This window comes from Leucoraja erinacea, unplaced genomic scaffold (genome assembly GCF_028641065.1).
Source record: "Leucoraja erinacea ecotype New England unplaced genomic scaffold, Leri_hhj_1 Leri_81S, whole genome shotgun sequence".
NCBI classification, from domain to species: Eukaryota; Metazoa; Chordata; class Chondrichthyes; order Rajiformes; family Rajidae; genus Leucoraja; species Leucoraja erinaceus.
In genome coordinates, this window is record NW_026576751.1 from 163,299 (window position 1) to 182,475 (window position 19,177).

Here is a 19,177-nt window from a genome sequence, read left to right on the forward strand (position 1 = left end):
AGCCTTCATCCGCCTTCCCAGCCGTTGTGACGTTAGCTCCACTAAGGTCAGCCATCGTCCTCCGCCTGTTCCACCGTTGAGGTCTTGGTTGGATTGCTCTTTGTCAGAGACCTCCCCCTCGACCTTACTGCCATGGGTGGCCCTGCCAGGAGCATAGATAGCGCCAGACGGCATCGCTCTCAGGATCTCAGGTCCACACAAGCTTCTCCACCACGACAAGGTGACAAACCATGGAGAAATGTCACGTGTAGCAATTAAGGTGTAGCAGTAAGATATGTGAATTACCATACAGCCACCTCGAAAAATTAAACCCAAGCAGATTGGATTCTGTGCTGTACCAACACAGTTTTTGGGGACTGCACTGAAGAAATAACTAGAACAGGGGAACGGAGGAACAGCAAGGACTGTGGTCCTTACCACCCACCTCGGTCAACCACAGCTGAACAGTCCCATGGTGGTTGAACAATGGGGCTCTCCCTCAATATGAGTGATTGTTGGCTCCTTGATTCAATCAGAGAAACTCTGTGGGCTCTGAGGGATGTCCAGGCAGCGTACCGCTGTGACCAGAGCAACGTAACCACGAGGAACTGCAGGTGCTGGAATCTCGAGCAAAAGACAAAGTGGTGGAGTAACTCAGTGGGTGATAGTGTGGAAACAAGCCCTTTGCCCCAACTTGCCCACATCGACCAATATGTCACGTCTACATCAGGGGGCAACACTACACTACATAGGGGCGGCACAATGAATGAATGAATGAATAAGTTTATTGGGCAAGTATTCACATACAAGGAGTTTGCCTTGGTGCTCCGTCCGCAAGCGACAACATGGCATACAGACCAGTTAGGAAAGACACATAAAACATTAATAATAAAACATTATTATTGATTTTACTTCAGAGTCATGTGAGTGACTACGTGAAGACCCCGTCCAGCACGCATGCGCGACATAGCGTCTCACGCAGTGCACAGCGACGGACGGGAGTACGAGCTCTCCCGCAACAATTTGAAAACAAACCTTCAGGTAAGCAAATCTTACTCTGAGGACATGGTGTTTTCGAAACCCTGTTCTGCTTTATTTTAAATAGGAACAAAACAGTGAAAACAAGGAAGGTGGTTCCCCGTCGGGCTGCTATGGACCAGGAGGGTTCCAGCAGTGGGTGGCGACCGGCGGCACCTGGACCGCACAACGCTGCGCTCCACAGTCACCGACAGCATTCCGAGCCAAGCCCAGCGCCGCTAGCGCAGCTCAAGGGAATGGTGGCGACCAACCGCAGCGGGCTGGATGAAAGGCACAACGGAAGTCAGACCGGCCGGTTCACTCAGCAGAGTCCGGCAGAGTAGACTCCCGCCCGAGAGCGGCTAAAGGTGACCATTTCAAGCCTTATGGAAAGGCTCATGGAGCAAAAGCTCCAGCGAGACTTTCTCCGGGAGCTGGGGCAAGCTCACCAAGGGAGCACAAATACTCCCACTCCAGTGCACTGGCCATCGCATCTCCCTCAACAGAGGGGAGCGTTGGCGACCAGGGCTGGGTTGGTCAAGAAGCGGGGTCACTGGCTGAACAAAATTGGGAGTATGCTTGAGGTACAGGACCAGGAAGAGCTGCTGGGTGTGGTGAACCGCTACGTGGCAACACCACGAGTGGAACGGCCGTTACAGCCTAAACTGGCGGCCAGTCTGACTACCTGTCCTTTAAACCTCTCCAAGACAGGTAGTCATTGAGGCGTTGGACTTATTCATGCCTACCCCAAAATTGCATTTGCTCAATCTGCCTGCCATTACAGGGGATACATTGAGCAGGGTATTTAAACCCCAAAAAACTAAAAAATTGCAAAAAATGTAGATACCCCTGACGTCGGCTGTCACTTCACATGCTCATTCCATGGACAGGGTTGACATGCCAAAACACCCTGGCTTTACTGTGCAACACAGTATGTGGATGGATATGCCATTTATTGTCACTATACATGTACAGTGAAACTGAAAGCTGCTCGTACTCAGTGCATACATACAATTTTACACAAAAAACCAAATCAAGCAGAAAAACAAAAAAGAATTCAGAATTTTTTGCCTCATGGGGGGGGGGGGGGGGGGGGATAGGTGCACAAAAACTACGGCAGTACCTCTACATATATACATATAGGCAGATGGAAGTCATGGTTGGTGCGGTGGGCCCGCAGTGCATGTGTGGATTTGAATTTATGGTAGATATAATTCTCGGGAAGCAGCTATTCCTGAAAACGTCGCCACCCCCCCATTTGATGCACCTATAGCGCCTTCCAGAAACCGAAGCAGGTCGAACAGTCCAAACGCAGGATGGGAGGTGGTCTTTGGTGATACTTCTTTGCCCTGTGCTAAGGGGGCGGGAGGTGTAGGGGTCCATCAGGGAGGGGAGAGGGCAACCAATGATCCTCTGCGCTGTCCTGGTTACCCTCTGAAGCCTCTCCCTGTCTGCCATGGTGCAGCTGCCATACCATGCTGTAATGCAGTATGTCAGCAGGCTCTCAATGGACGAGCGGTAGAAGGTCAGCAGCAGGTTAGAGTCCAGGTTGTGCTTCCTGAGGACCCTCAGGAAGTGCAGCCGCTGCTGAGCCTTCTTGATGACCGCCGTCGTGTTGTCCGTCCAGGAGATGTCAGCAGCGATATGGACGCCGAGAAACCGGAAGGTGTTGACCCTGATTGGCAACCTCAGGAAGGAGGTCATAAAAGGTACACAAAATTGCTGGAGAAACTCAGCGGGTGCAGCAGCATCTATGGAGCGAAGGAAATAGGCGAAGTTTCGGGCCGAAACCCTTCTTCAGACTGATGGGGGGTGGGTGGGGAGAAGGAAGGAAAAGGGGAGGAGGAGGAGCCCGAGGGCAGGCGGATAGGAGGGTGGGAGGAGACAGCTAGCGGGTTAAGGAAGGGGAGGAGACAGCAAGGGCTAGCAAAATTGGGAGAATTCAATGTTAATGCCATCCGGACGCAAGGTCCCCAGGCGGAATACGAGGTGCTGTTCCTCCAATTTCCGCTGTTGCCTACTCTGGCAATGGAGGAGACCCAGGACAGAGAGGTCGGATTGGGAATAGGAGGGGGCATCTGAAGTGCTAGAGCCACCGGGAGGTCAGGTTGCTTTATTGCGGACTGAGCGGAGGTGTTTATCGGTGATACTGCATCGCCAAACATTGCCCACTCTTAGCTTAGTCCCCAATGTAAATTGCAGCTGACATCCTAGAGCAGAGGACTGCACCCCAGATGTGGTCATCCGCAGATGCAGGTATTGCCTTCAATTCGCACATCCAGGAATGATTGCTTGGGTCCTTGAATGGAGTCGAGGGGGGAGGTGAAGGGAAGGTTCATAAAACCTGCCCTCAACCTCAAAAATTCGCAGGACTGTGTAGAATGCCGACCTCAGAACCACAGATCCTGCTATTTGGCAAAGAATGACCAAATCAAGCCTAAAATCTGGATAAAGAATTCAAGGCATTTTCTGCCTCATGAGGGCAGGATCTGGAATGAGCAAACCACTCAAAAACCCAGTCGGCAGTACCTCTACGCATCCACCAGTAGGCGTCTACTTCATGGTACTGGTGAAAGCTCGGGGCCCGCATACCGTCCCCGCAAGTCATTCAGGACAGGGCCCCGAGCGGGCCCCATGGAAAACGCGCCACCCCCCAACAAACACCACCCCGACAGACAAGGAACTAGAAACCGAAGGAATGAACACACCACTAAACAACAGTGGAGGTAGGTGAGTATGGTTCCTACCATCACATAAAGGTCAGGGGATTGTGCTAACAGGGGGGGGGGGGGGGGGGGGGGCCCACACCTCAGGAACTTTCCAAATCATGAAAAGTTTATCACACTTGGTGGTTATATACCAAAAGCATTCAAGGATAAAAATTGAATTTAAGAAAAACTTGCCACCAGTTCAGCATGCAGCCCAAAGGGGTTTTACCCTCTCACTAAAAAGGAAACATGTGGGACAAGCTGAACTGGAGAAGACAAACAAAGGGGTCATAAAGAAGTCTAACTATGAACCTTTGGAACCCGTATTAAATTTACCAAAAAATCAAAAAAGATGGTGAATGTCGCACCATCATTGACTTAACCACACTGAATACTTTCGCCAGGTATACACACTTTAATGGAAAACATTTGTAACTACCAAACATGGATTTCCTAAGGATACTTTATGGTAGGCATCGACTTAAAAGATGCATACTATTCAGTACCCATTCATGAAGATCATCGGAGATACCTAAAATTTACCTCTATGGCAGTATAAATTATTGACTAATGGGCTAAATATGAGCCAAAACTGTTTCCAAGATATTCAAATCAGCCCTGACACTATTAAGGAAACATTGTATTTTCTGTGATTCCAAACCGCTGCTTTGAAGTATGTTGCGCATGCGTGCTGGACGGGGTCTTCACGTAATCCCTCATCATAACTCCTCATAAAATACAGATCAAACTTCAAACTGGTTCTTGTTTAATCTTACTATTAAACATGTGAATTAAACAAAATACCAGAGCAAAAGGAGGCTACAGATTTTTGGTTATTGAGTAGCTACTACTCGTGGAAAAAAGCTGTTTTTATGTCTGGCTGTGGCAGCTTTGACAGTCCGGAGTCACAGTCCAGATGGTATGTGCAGCCTCACAGCGCCAGAGACCTGGGTTAAAATCTGACTATGGGTGCTGTCAGTATGGATGTTGCCCATTCTCCCCGTGACTGCGTGGGTTTACTCTGGGTGCTGCAGTTTCCTCCCACATTCCATATAACCATATAACCATTTCCTAAGGATTACTTTACGGTAGGCCATCTCGGCCCTACAAGTCCATACCGAACAAATTTTTTTCCCTAAAGATCACCGGCCTGCATACCGTACCATAACCCTCGATGGGGTCCCTATGGCAGTCATAAATATGCCTATCCAATTTAATATTTAAAACTGTACCAATGAACCTGCCTCCACAAGTTCCACTGGGAGCTCATTCCACACCGCCACCACTCTCTGCGTAAAGAAGTTCCCCCGCATATTACCCCTAAACTTCTGTCCCTTAATTCTGAAGTCATCGTCCTCTTGTTTGAATCTTCCCAATTCTCAAAGGGAAAAGCTTGTCCACATCAACTCTGTCTATCCCTCTCATCATTTTAAAGACCTCTATCAAGTCCCCCCTTAACCTTCTGCTACTCCAGAGAATAAAGACCTAACTTTTTCAACCTATCTCTGTAACTTAGTTGTTGAAACCCAGGCAACATTCTAGTAAATCTCCTCTGTACTCTCTCTATTTTGGTTGACATCCTTGCTATAATTTGGCGACCAAAATTCTACACCATACTCCAGATTTGGTCTCACCAATGCCTTGTACAATTTTAACATTCCAAAAACGTACATGTTTGTAGGCTAATCGTCTTCTGTTAATTGTAAATTGTTGCTCGTGTGTAGGATAGTGTTAGTGTACGGGGTGATCACTCGTCAGTGCGGACTCAGTGGGCTGAAGGGTCTGTTTCCGCACTGTATCTCTAAAAAATGAAGAAAGTCACAACTGCCTAAGTTTAGCATATATCCCTCAAAACCTAAGCTATCCATGTACCTGCACAAATATTTTTTTAATGTGATATTACCTCCCTCAACCACCTCCTCCGGCAGCTCGTTCCATAGACCCAGCACTTTAAGTGGAAAAACGTTGCCCCTCACATTCTTATTACATTTTCCCTCCTTATCTCAAACATATGTCCTCTGGTTCTTGAGCAAAATACATTTATCTTATCTGTGCCGTTCATGATCTTATACAGCTCAATAAAATCACCCCACAACTCTCTGGGTGAAAAGGTTTTTCCACATCTCAGTCTTAATGGCCCACCCTATATTCTTGAACTGCACTTAAACTTTTTAATTTTTGAGAACTCCCTTTACAGACAATATTTTGTGCTGAGCAATAAGTATAATGACTAATAATGCAGCCAGCTTATTGCCAACATGAACATCTACAAGGTTGTGAAATATTACGTCAGTCAATGACTCCGGCAGTCGCCCAAAAAACTGCCAAGTGGGACAGGCCCTTTAGGACTGGATATTTTTACTGTGGATTCTTGATTTTTCAATAATTACCAAGTTTCCCGAGTACCTGCTGTTAGCGCCACGAGTTGCTAAGTTGCGTCCACGAGTTCCGACGTTCCCGCTTCGTTAATTGTACGTGATTACCACAAGTTCAATTTATTTTAAACTCGGGGTCACTCGTGGGTCGACTCGCACCGTGAGATCGGGATTTAAGAGTATCAGTGGTTATGTTGGGAAGGTAGGAGAATAGGGTTGAGAGGGAAAGATAGATTACCCACGATTGCACAATACCTTGCACAAGATGGCGGCGCGCACAGTCGCAGCGGCCCCTCGGGAGATAGTCGGAGCATTAAAAAGTGAGTGTTGTGTGTTCTGTCCAGTCTGTCCAAGATATATGTACTGCAGGAACATGCTCCTAAACATCGGGGCAAACCACGGTAGTAGTACAGGCGCGTTTTGGTGCGATTTAGACCAAATACGCCGCTATGGACTACTACTACCGGCTGCGAAGCCAAACATATCAGCCGCAGATATGACTACGTCCGGAGAGAGGAGGCAGGACAGGAGAGAGAGGAGGAGGAGGAGACGCAAGCGGTGTGAGAGGAGGCAGAAACGGGGTAAAAGAGCAGGCTCTTACACGAGGCGGAGACGGGGGGAAAGAGCAGGCATTCACGCTAGGCTAACAGCCAACCCCACCCGACCTGCAGTGCCCTCGCTTCTCCTCTCTAATGTCCGCTCCCTGGACAACAAACTTGACGAACTGCGTCTTCTCAGGACAACATATAGGGATATACGAAACTGCTGTGTGTTTGTCTTCACTGAATCATGGCTCCACGGCAATATCATGGACATGGCAATACAGCTGGAGGGAATGACATCATTCCGTGCGGACAGAGAGGCAGCTAGCTCTGGTAAGAGCCGAGGTGGAGGCCTGTGCTTGTACATAAACAAGGACTGGTGTGTGAACGCTACGATAGCCGGGAAACACTGCTCTCCGCTGATAGAATTCCTCATCGTGAAATGTCGGCCTTTCTATCTGCCGAGGGAATTCTCCGTTGTTTTTGTTGTGGCTGTATATGTTGCTCCAAGTGCTAATGCAAATTCTAAGGCCAACGAAGCACTGGGAGCTCTGCATGATGCCATCAGTGAGTTCCAGACCAAATATCCTGATAGCTTCATTGTGGTGGCCGGGGATTTTAATCACACCAGCCTTAAGACTGTGCTCCCAAAATTCAAGCAATATGTGGATTTTGAGACCAGGGGAGAGAACATCTTGGACTTGGTTTACACCAACACCCCAGAGGCTTACAAGGCAGCCCCACGCCCTCACCTGGGCCACTCGGACCACATTTCAGTGTTTTTAACACCAGCCTACAGACCTCTGCAAAAACAAGTCAGAGCGGAGAGAAAACACACCAGGGTCTGGCCAGAGGGAGCAGCCTCAGCACTGCAGGATTGCTTCCTGCACACTGACTGGGATGTGTTCAGGACAGCAGCATCCTATGATGACCTCATCAACATCGAGGAGTACGCAGAGACTGTAACCAGCTACATTGCCAAGTGCACCGAGGATGTCACTATCATGAAAACCTTCACTGCACGTGGAAACGAAAAGCCATGGATGACAGCAGAGGTGCGCTCGCTGCTGAGGGCTCGTGATGCAGCCTACAGAGCCGGTAACACAGCCGCTCTTCGATCTACCAGGACTGCACTGGAAAAAGGAATCAGGGCAGCGAAACGTGCCTTCGCGGGGAAAATCCAGGGACACCTCTGTGACACAGGAGACACCAGGAGGATGTGGAAGGGAATCCAAACACTGACGGGGTACAAGGCAAGGCAGCAGGTAACCGACACGGACACTTCTCTCCCAGATGAACTGAACAACTTCTTTGCACGTTTTGATGCAGCAAACACCACACCCAAGGGGAGAGCCAGCCCCTGCTTACAAACCGACCAGCCAGTCCTGACCATAGACTCAAGGGACACACGGAGAATCCTGTCTAAGGTCAACCCGTGGAAAGCTGTCGGACCCGACAACATCCCAGGACGTGTGCTCAAGGAATGTGCTGAGGAGTTAGCAGATGTGCTAACAGACATCTTTAACATCTCCCTTAGTCAAGCCATTGTCCCCACATGCCTCAAAACTTCCACAATAATCCCCATAGCGAAGAAACCAGTGGTTGCCTGCCTAAATGATTACCGCCCTGTCGCCCTGACCCCAATAATAATGAAGTGTTTTGAACGCCTGGTGAAACCCCACATTACTGCCAGCCTCCCCTCATCGTTAGACCCCCTCCAGTTTGCCTATCGCCCCAACCGTTCTACAGAGGATGCCATCTCTACCACGCTGCACACAGTACTCGCGCATCTGGAAAACAAAAACACATACGCCAGAATCCTGTACATTGACTTCAGCTCAGCGTTTAACACCATCATCCCACAGAGACTTGTGGAGAAACTAACCCTGCTGGGCCTCAACACCACCCTGTGTCACTGGATCTTGGACTTTCTGACAGAGAGACCGCAGTCAGTCCGTGTTGGCAAGAACACTTCAGGCTCGATCACGCTGAGCACCGGCTCCCCTCAAGGCTGTGTGCTCAGCCCGCTGTTGTTCACATTGCTCACACATGACTGTGCTGCCAGATTCAGGGACAACAGGATTATAAAATTCGCAGATGACACCACAGTGGTGGGACTCATCAGTGGAGATGACGAATCAATGTACAGGGAGGAAGTGAAACAACTAGTGGACTGGTGCGGCTAAAACAATCTAGCATTAAATGTCGACAAAACAAAGGAGATGGTTGTCGACTTCAGGAGGGCGCAGCCAAAGCATACACCCCTCAACATCAGTGGCACTGCAGTGGAGAGAGTGGAGAGCATAAAGTTCCTCGGTGTGCAAATTACGGACAGCCTCACCTGGTCCAGGAACACCACTGGGACCGTCAAACGGGCCCATCAGCGACTGCACTTCCTGAGGAAACTAAAACAGGCCTCACTCCCCACCAACATCCTCAGGACTTTCTACAGGGGCACGGTGGAGTCTGTACTCACGTACTGCATAAATACGTGGTACTCCACCTGCAACTGCTCGGACAGGAAGGCTCTGCAGAGGGTAGTGAGGGAGCAGAGAGGATCATTGGCGTCTCCCTACCCTCGGTACAAGAACTGTTCCAGAGCCGCTGTCTGAAAAAAGCTCAGAGAATTGCTAAGGACAAACTGCACCCCCTCCACATACACCTGGATCTCCTGCCATCAGGCAAGAGATATCGAAGCATCAAAGCCCGGACTACAAGACTGCTAAACAGCTTCCTACCACAGGCTATGAGGCTGCTAAACAGTCACTCTGTACTCACAGTCACTTGATTCTGCGGCTGGCACGGACACTTTAATAACTGGCACTGGCCACTCAAATCAGCTGCCCCGGACATTTTTATGATTGGTTTATTGTATTTTAACATTGTGTTTTACCTGCTTTTAACTATTTATACTGTTCCATCAGGGACTGGATTGTTTTTAGTGTGACTATTATGTGTGAATGTGAATTAAATTGTGAATCGGCCTGATTTTAACTATTTATACTGTTCCATCAGGGACTGGATTGTTTTTTAGTGTTATTATGTGTGAAATGTTTTAAATTTCATGTGCGATGCTCCGCTATTCACTGGGAAACGTCTTTTCATTTTGCACTGTACAACTGTTGCTTGCAAGATGACAATAAAGGTTGATTGATTGATTGATTGATTGATTGAATGACGGAGTAGACTCAATGGGCTGAATGGCCTAATTCTACTCCCATGAGGAAAGATTAGAAGGACTAGGCTTGTATTCACTGGAATTTAGAAGGATGAGAAGGGTTCTTATAGAAACATATAAAATTAAAAGGACTGGACAAGCTAGATGCAAGAACTTTCTTCCCAATGTTGGAGGGGAGTCCAGAACCAGGGGTCACAGTCTAAGAATAAAGAGGAGGCCATTTGAAACTGAGATGAGAAAAATACTTTTTCACCCAGAGAGTTGTGAGTTTGTGGAATTCTCTGGCACAGAAGGGGGTAGATGGCAATTCACTGGATGGATTTAAAAGAGAGTTAGAGCTCTACAGGCTAGCGGAATCAAGGGATATGGGGAGAAGGCAGGCACGGGGTACTGATTGTGGATGATCAGCCATGATCACAATGAATGGTGGTGCTGGCTCGAGGGGCCAAATGGCATCCTGCACCTATTTTCTATGTTTCCATGTTTCTATATTTCTATATTTCTATCACTTATGAACATATGGGTGGCACGGTGGCATAACGATAGAGTTGCTGCCTCACAGCGGCAGAGACCCGGGTTCGATCTTGGCTGCGGGTGCTGTCTGTACAGAGTTTGTATATTCTCCCCGTGACCTGCGTGGGTTTTCTCCGGGATCTTCGGTTTCCTTCCACACTCCAAAGACGTACAGGTTTGTACATTATTTGGATTGGTAGCAATGTAAAATTATGTACGGACTCGGTGGGCCGAAGGGCCTGTTTCCGCACTGCATCTCGAAACTAAACTAATGACTTATGATCTTATGAACAACTATTTGTAATCCTCTCCAGCTGTCATCTCAGGAAACATTTCTCCAAACACTCTCCCATGCAAGTATCCAGTGATTTAATGTTACCAAATTGATGGCACTTCCTATACGGTGATCGTTGCTGCCTGACTAATTGGTTATTGCAACTTGTTCCTCATCTCTTGACAGGATGTGGTCGTGATCTCCAACAAGTGCAGGAAGGGTTTTAGTTCACATCCAACAATCGTCCCAACATCAACTCAACAACACTTGCGGACGCAGCCCAGACCATCACTCAAACCAACCTCCCTTCCATTGACTCCATCTGCACCTCACGCAGCTTTGGCAAGGCCAGCAGCATCATCAAGGACCAGTCTCACCCTGGTCACTCCCTCTTCTCCCCTCTCCCATCAGGCAAGAGGTACAGAAGTGTGAAAACGCACACCTCCAGATTCAGGGACAGTTTCTTCCCAGCTGTTATCAGGCAACTGAACCATCCTATCAACAACTAGAGAGCAGTCCTGAACTACTATCTACCTCATCGGAGACGCTCGGACTATCTTTAATCGGACTGGGCTTTAACTTGCTCTAAACTTTATTTCCCTTCGTCATGTATCTGTACACGCTGTATCCCCCTTTTCTCTCTCCCTCTTTTCTCATAAAATGCAGTTACATTGACTATTCTCCGATCCACAGGAGCTGATCCAGAGTCGAGAGAACATTGGAAAATGATCATAATTTCATCAATGATTTCTAGGGCCACTTCCTTAAGTACTCTTGGATGCAGACCAACAGGCCCTGGCGATTTATCTACCTTCAGTCCCAACAGTTTACCTAACACCTTTTCCTGACTAATGTGGATTCCCTTCAGTTCCTCCCTCCAACTAGATCCTATGTCCACGAGTATTTCTGGGAGATTGTTTGTGTCTTCCTTAGTGAAAATAGCATCAAAGTACTCATTTAACTGTGCTATAATTTCTTTGTTTCCGCAAATTAGAGAAGTCAATGTTCGTACCGCTGGGGTGTAAGCTGCCCAAGTGGAATATGAGGCGCTGTTCCTCCAATTTGCGCTGGACCTCACTCTGACAGTGGAGGAGGCCCAGGACAGAAAGGTCAGTGTGGGAATGGGAGGGGGAGTTAAAATGTTCGGCATTACACAATGATAACATGGTTCAAACAGAAAAATGTGATCCATTCGTACATTGCTGATGAGTTGTAAGAAGGATTGTTTTAATTCCCTTTTATTTGTGTGGTCAAAGCAATACTCTATCAAACATTAGCACTGTGTTAGGAGCTCATCCACCCTTTGGTAGGTCTTACATAGAAACATAGAAAATAGGTGCAGGAATAGGCCATTCGGCCCTTCGAGCCTGCATCCTGCCTTCTCTCCATACCCCCTGATCCCTTTAGCCACAAGGGCCACATCTTACTCCCTCATAAATATAGCCAATGAACTGGCCTCAACTACCTTCTGTGGCAGAGAATTCCACAGATTCATCACTCTCTGTGTAAAAAATTATTTTCTCATCTCGGTCCAAAAAGACTTCCCCCTTATCCTTAAACTGTGACCCCTAGTTCTGAACTTCCCCAACATCGGGAACAATCTTCCTGCATCTAGCCTGTCCAACCCCTTAAGAATTTTGTAAGTTTCTATAAGATCCCCCCTCAATCTTTTGAATTCTAGCGAGTACAAGCCGAGTCAATCCAGTCTTTCTTCATATGAAAGTCCTGCCATCCCAGAAATCAGTCTGGTGAACCTTCTCTGTACTCCCTCTATGGCAAGAATGTCCTTCCTCAGATTAGGAGACCAAAACTGTACGCAATACTCCAGGTGTGGTCTTGTCTTTGCTCCTGCTGGGGGTCCACAGCCCACTCCTCACCTGGCAAACCAGGTGGGGGAGACGGTTTAGTCGCCGACTATCCGACCATGGAGCGGGTAGCACGGGATTACATGGTACCCGTGGGGGGGGGGAACTCTCCCCGACCTGACCAAGCTAAACATTCAGTCTTACTCAAAGAAAACTGAAGGACATTTAGCAGGGAGACTGATGGAGATGACTGAGAGAGTCAAAGTGTCATAGAATCATAGAGTGTAAACACTACGTTACTATGTTATCATTGATGCATGTCTAGTCTCCGAGAATATCAGAACTTTTTTGCACAGTACCTGGTTTGTGTATATTTTTTACACTGAATAAAGATAATTTAGATGCGGAAACATGTGGGCAATACAAATGGAAAACGCACAGAGTCTCTTGCGCACAGTAGGGGAATCGAGAACCAGGGGACATAGGTTTAAGGTGAGGGGCAAATGACTTACCTGAGAGGTAAATCTTTCCACACAGAGGGTGGTGGGTTTATGGAACAAGATGCCAGAGGAGGTAGTTGAGGCAGGTACTATCACAAAGAAACATTTAGACAGGTATATGGATCGCACAGGTTTAGAGGGATATGGACCAAACGCAGGCAGGTGGGACTGGTGTAGATGGGGCAATATTAGTTTAGTTTAGTTTATTGCCACGTGTACTGAGGTTCAGTGAAAAGCTTTTGCTGCCAGTTCATCAGTCGGCGGAAAGGCTAAACAGTATGACATTTGTGACCTAAAACCCTTCCTGCACTTACATAGAAACATAGAAATTAGGTGCAGGAGTAGGCCATTTGGCCCTTCGAGCCTGCACCGCCATTCAATATGATCATGGCTGATCATCCAACTCAGTATCCCGTACCTGCCTTCTCTCCATACCCCCTGATCCCCTTAGCCACAAGGGCCACATCTAACTCCCTCTTAAATATAACCAATGAACTGGCCTCAACTACCCTCTGTGGCAGAGAGTTCCAGAGATTCACCACTCTCTGTGTGAAAAAAGTTCTTCTCATCTCGGTTTTAAAGGATTTCCCCCTTATCCTTAAGCTGTGGATAACGGGAATCACTTGTGTAAATCACTTGTTGGAGATCACGACCACATCCTGTCAAGAGATGAGGAGCAAGTTGCAATAACCAATTAGTCAGGCAGCAACGATCACCGTCTAGGAAGTGCCATCAATTTGGTAACATTAAGTCACTGGATACTTGCATGGGAGAGTGATTGGAGAAATGCTTCCAGAGATGACAGCTGGAGAGGATTACAAATAGTTGTTCATGAGATCATAAGTCATTAGTTTAGTTTCGAGATGCAGTGCGGAAACAGGCCCTTCGGCCCACCGAGTCCGTACATAATTTTACATTGCCACCAATCCGGAGCTCGGAGGCTCCAGCTGCAGACCGGTGGACGGTGATATCGGGAGCTCGCGGGTCCGGGTGGGAGACCACTTTCCGGAGCTCCCGCAACGCGACTTCTCCAGCCCGTGCCGCGGGGTCGGAACGACCCGGAGCGGGGCCATACATCGCCCGGCGCAGCTTTAATGGCCGTGGGACATTCCAACGCCCGTCGGGGGCTCCAACTTTGTGACTTTTGGACCTGGAGCGGGGTCGTACATCGCCCGGCGCGGCCTAAAATGGCCGTGGGACTTACCATCGCCCGCCTGTGGCTTCAACATCGGGAGAGACATGGTGCAGGGGAGAGAAAAGACTTTGCCTTCCATCACAGTGAGGAGGAGATTCACTGTGATGGAGGTTTTGTGCAAATTAAATTGTGTGTATGTCTTGTAGGAATTGTCTTTGTTTGTATGGCTGTTTCGTTTGAGCCTCACTGAGGTTCAAATGACATGGAATAAATATTGTATATTGTATCGTATCCAAATAACGTACAAACCTGTACGTCTTTGGAGTATGGAAGGAAACGGAAGATCTCGGTGAAAACCCACGCGGGTCAAGTTCAAGTTCAAGTTCAAGTTTATGTTCAAGGTCACATTAATGTCACATGCAACAATTGGTACAGTGAAATTTGAGTTACTATGTACGGGAGAACGTACAAACTCTGTACAGACGGGCATCCGTAGTCGGGATCAAACCCGGGTCTCTGGCGCTGTGAGGTAGCAACTCTACCGCTGCGCCTCCTGTACCTTCACAGTGATTTACTATACCTTGGTACATGTGACAATAAATAAACCATTGAAGCACTGATTCATTATCATAAGGTCATAAATGATATGAGCCATTCGGCCCATCAAGTGTACTCCGCCATTCAATCATAGCTGATCTATCTCTCCCTCCTGACCCCATTCTCCTGATTTCTCCCCATAAGCCCTGCCACCCGTACGACGTTGCTTATGTATTGTGAGAACTGTCTCAGATAATTTTTGTTCCCTTTTATTTATCTCTGTGGTCAAAACCGTACCCGATCCATCGTTAGCATGGGCAGGATGTGAATAGCAGTCATCAGTGAATCAGTGAGCCATTCTCTAGCATGAGGCTCCAGATTCACGGCCTCTCATGACACAGCAAACAGAATATCACTGCCCAAAGCCAAAGCACAACCAAACACTCCCCACCCCATCACCCCAGGCAGCTTCACATAGAAACATAGACAATAGGTGCAGGAGTAGGCCATTCGGCCCTTCGAGCCTGCACCGCCATTCAATATGATCATGGCTGATCATCCAACTCAGTATCCTGTACCTGCCTTCTCTCCATACCCCTTGATCCCTTTAGCCACAAGGGCCACATCTAACTCCCTCTTAAATATAGCCAATGAACTGGCCTCAACTACCTTCTGTGGCAGAGAATTCCACAGATTCACCACTCTCTGTGTGAAAAATGTTTTTCTCATCTCGGTCCTAAAAGATTTCCCCCTTATCCTTAAACTGTGACCCCTTGTTCTGGACTTCCCCAACATCTGGAACAATGTTCCTGCATCTAGCCTGTCCAACCCCTTAAGAATTTTGTACGTTTCTATAAAATCTTCTAAATTCTATCGAGTACAAGCCGAGTCTATCCATTCTTTCTTCATATGGAAGTCCTGACATCCCAGCTAAACATCCAACCTTTCATACACTTTGTGTTTGTTTCATGTATTTTGCATTTATTTCATGAATTGTGTGTTTTTATGACTGTGTGCAGATCAATTTCCCTCCCGGGATAAACAAAGTTCTATCGTATCGCATCGTTATTCAAAGGAACTGACAAATATCTGATAAGGAAACTGATGCAGTCACAGTGCAATAGTGATACAGCGCGGAAACAGGCCCTTCAGCTCAACTTGCCCACACCGACCAACATGCCCCATCTACACTAGTCCCACCTGCCTGCGTTTGGCCCATGTCCCTCCAAACCTGTCCTATCTTTGTACCTCTCTAAATATGTTTTAAACGTTGCTGTAGTACCTGATTCAACTACTCAGGGGTGGCAGGGTGGTGCAGTGGCAGGGTGGTGCAGCGGCAGGGTGGTACAGTGGCAGGGTGGTGCAGCAGCAGAGTTGCAGCCTTTCTGCGGCAGAGACCCGGGTTCGATCCTGACTACGGGTGCTGTCTGTACGGAGTTTGTACGAGGATAGTGTTAATGTGCAGGATCGCTCGTCAGCGCGGACTCAGTGGGCCGAAGGGCCTGTTTCCACGCTGTATCTCTAAAACCTACCACCCCTTGGATGAAAAAAGTTACCCCTCAAAGGACAATAGACAATAGTTGCAGGAGTAGGCCATTCGGCACTTCGAGCCAGCACTGCCATTCAATGTCATCATGGCTGATCATCTACAATCAGTACCCCATTACTGCCTTCTCCCCATATCCCCACTATCTTTAAGAGCCCTATCTAGGTCTCCCTTGAAAGTATTCAGAGAACCGGCTTTCACCGCCCTTTGAGGCAGAGAATTTCACAGACTCACAACTCTCTTGGTGAAAAAGTGTTTCCTCATATCCGTTCTAAATGGCTTACCCCTTATTCTTAAACTATGGCCCCTGGTTCTGGACTCCCCCAGGTTCCTATTAAAAGTCTCCCCCTCTCTTTAAACCTATGTCCTCTGGTTGCCAACTCCCCCCTCCCAATGGTACTGAACTTTCGCATTTTTCAGCTTGAAATTGTGCAATCTGGTGCATACTGTAGCGAGTCTTTTAACTTACACTTGAATGCAATATTTATGCTTTAAATTGGATTAGCAATGAATAAGGTTAGGCTAAATTACATTCCACAGTAGAGCCAGGCTCTGACCAACAGGTGCAGCACATGAATGATATTGGTGTATTCATGTATGGAAATCAGATTATAATCAAGCACTTGTCCCATGTTGACCAACCTGGGTCTCACTGCACACCTGGTACCACTCCTAACCCTGACTCCACCTACTCTCATTCCTGACTCTGAGTCCAGCCTTACACCTGGCCCCCTATTCTACCCTGATCATAGCTGCTTACCTGCTTAGGTTCCCAGTGCTGAACACTCCCATTGTCCCAGCTTTGACTGCACATCTAGTACTATTCCAGACCTTGACTCTGGATGCACACTTGGCCTTGCTCCTAGCCCCTCTGCACTGACAATATATCTGGCCCACATATAAAGCCCCATATCTGACCCCCTGGACTTAACCTATTATGTTCAAGTCCACAGGTGCTTATCTAATGCAGTAATAATTTATGGGAACTTTGCTACATCCATTGTTATCTAACATGCTAGTAACTTTGTCAAATAAGTCATCAATTGGTTGAACACAATTTTGCATCCATAAAATTATACTCACTCAGCTACATAAGTATTCTGTTACCATTTCCTTAATTTTCCTAACAAACTGTCCTGAAGTCATTTTCACCCCCAATATTTTCAGTATTTTGCTGTCTTCCTCTCAGCTGGGACTTTTCCGAAATGCAAATTCCAATAACTATATATTTAAGCAATAATATTCTATTTAATGTGATCTTGAGAGTACTTAATATTTTCTGTGGTATTCATAACACAGCAATGATAAAAAAGAGTCTGAAGAAGGGTTTAGGCCCGAAACGTTACCTATTTCCTTCGCTCCGTAGATGCTGCTGCACCCGCTGAGTTTCTCCAGCATTTTTGTGTACCTAATGATAAAAAGATCTTTGTTTTGATTGCACCTACCAACATGCATACATTATTACATTACAGTTAATATGTACCAAGGGCAAATTTTTGTTCCAATGCTCCCCATTCCCAATTACTTTTACATGGAAGTAATTGAAATCCAAGTAAAGTTGGTTGGTTGGAGTCAGTATCAGCATAATTACTATATTAAACTTAGAATCTTCAGATGTCCTGGTTCAAGCTAAAACTAAAGACAAATACCTCCTCACACATTCACCTGCAAGTATCTCTGAAACTCCATTAAAATATGTCCCTTCTTTGAACAAACTCTTAAACATCGCATCTGAATCAGTTTCCATCTGATTACACTCCTTGAGGATGTTCATCTACATGTTCAATTAATAAAGCAATGAGATTGGGGACATTTCTATTCCTATCAAAGGAATTTGGGAGGGTGGGGGTTTAGAAATAGTCAGTGAGGTAAACAAACATAATAGTTGAGTGGCAAATGACAATAGTGCTACCTTCCCAATATTTAACTGAAGGAAATAATGGGATATCGGGGCTGTATGTTGTGACAGACAGCCTGACACCTTGCATGTCATTTTAATATTACACTTATCCCATCCCCCTGGATATTCTGGAATAATAAATTAAGGTTTTGTCAACTAATTACAAATCAGGAAGCGCTGAGCATTGAGATCCAGACATCATGGACAACTGGCCTCAGCTCCCCGCTCACATCTGGCAGTGCTCTCTGTCTGAACCAGGGGGATGCTGAGTGTTTTTGAAAGTGGGGGGCTGATCGATCACTGATCACTCGCCTTGGGGTACCCGGTGATGGAATGGAGCGACCCAGTGGGGGGAAGGTGTGGGAGGGGGGTTGGGACTTTTTTAAATATGATGTATTAAAATCATGTTTTAGTGCATTGTAGAAGTATGATTTCAATGATTTTTGTTTTAAGAGTTAATTTTTTAAGCGTGGTGGGTATATGGAACAAGCTGCCAGAGGAGGTAGTTGAGACAGGGACTATCCCAACATTTAAGAAACAGTTAGACTGATACATGGATAGGACAGGTTTGGAGGTATGGACCAAAAGCAGGTGGTGTAGCTGGGACATGTTGGCGGGTGTAGGCAAGTTGCGCCGAAGGGCCTGTTTTCACACTGTATCACTCTATGACTACATTATACCTCCACCATGCATGAATGCTTCAAAATCAAGTGGTTGAGTTTTATTGCCATATACTCAAGCATGGAAACATAGAAAATAGGTGCAGGAATAGGCCATCAGCCCTTCGAGTCAGCACTGCCATTCAATATGATCATGGCTGTTCATCTAAAATCAGTACCTCTTTCCTGTTTTTCCCATATCTCTTGATTTTGCTAGCCCCAAGAGTTAAATGTAACTCTCTCTTGAAAACATCCAGTGAATATGCTTCTACTGCCTTCTGTGGCAGGGAATTCCACAGATTCACAACTCTCTGGGTGAAGAAAGTTTGTCCTCATCTCAGTCCTAAATGGCCTACTCCTTAGTCTTAAACTGTGTGACCCATGGTTCTGAACTCCTCCCACATCGGGAACATTTTTCCAGCAGTTACAGTAAGTGAAAATCTAGCAGGCAAGCAGGATTCTTTCTCCAAACATTCCCACTTGACGGCCACTATCTTCCACCGCTTCTA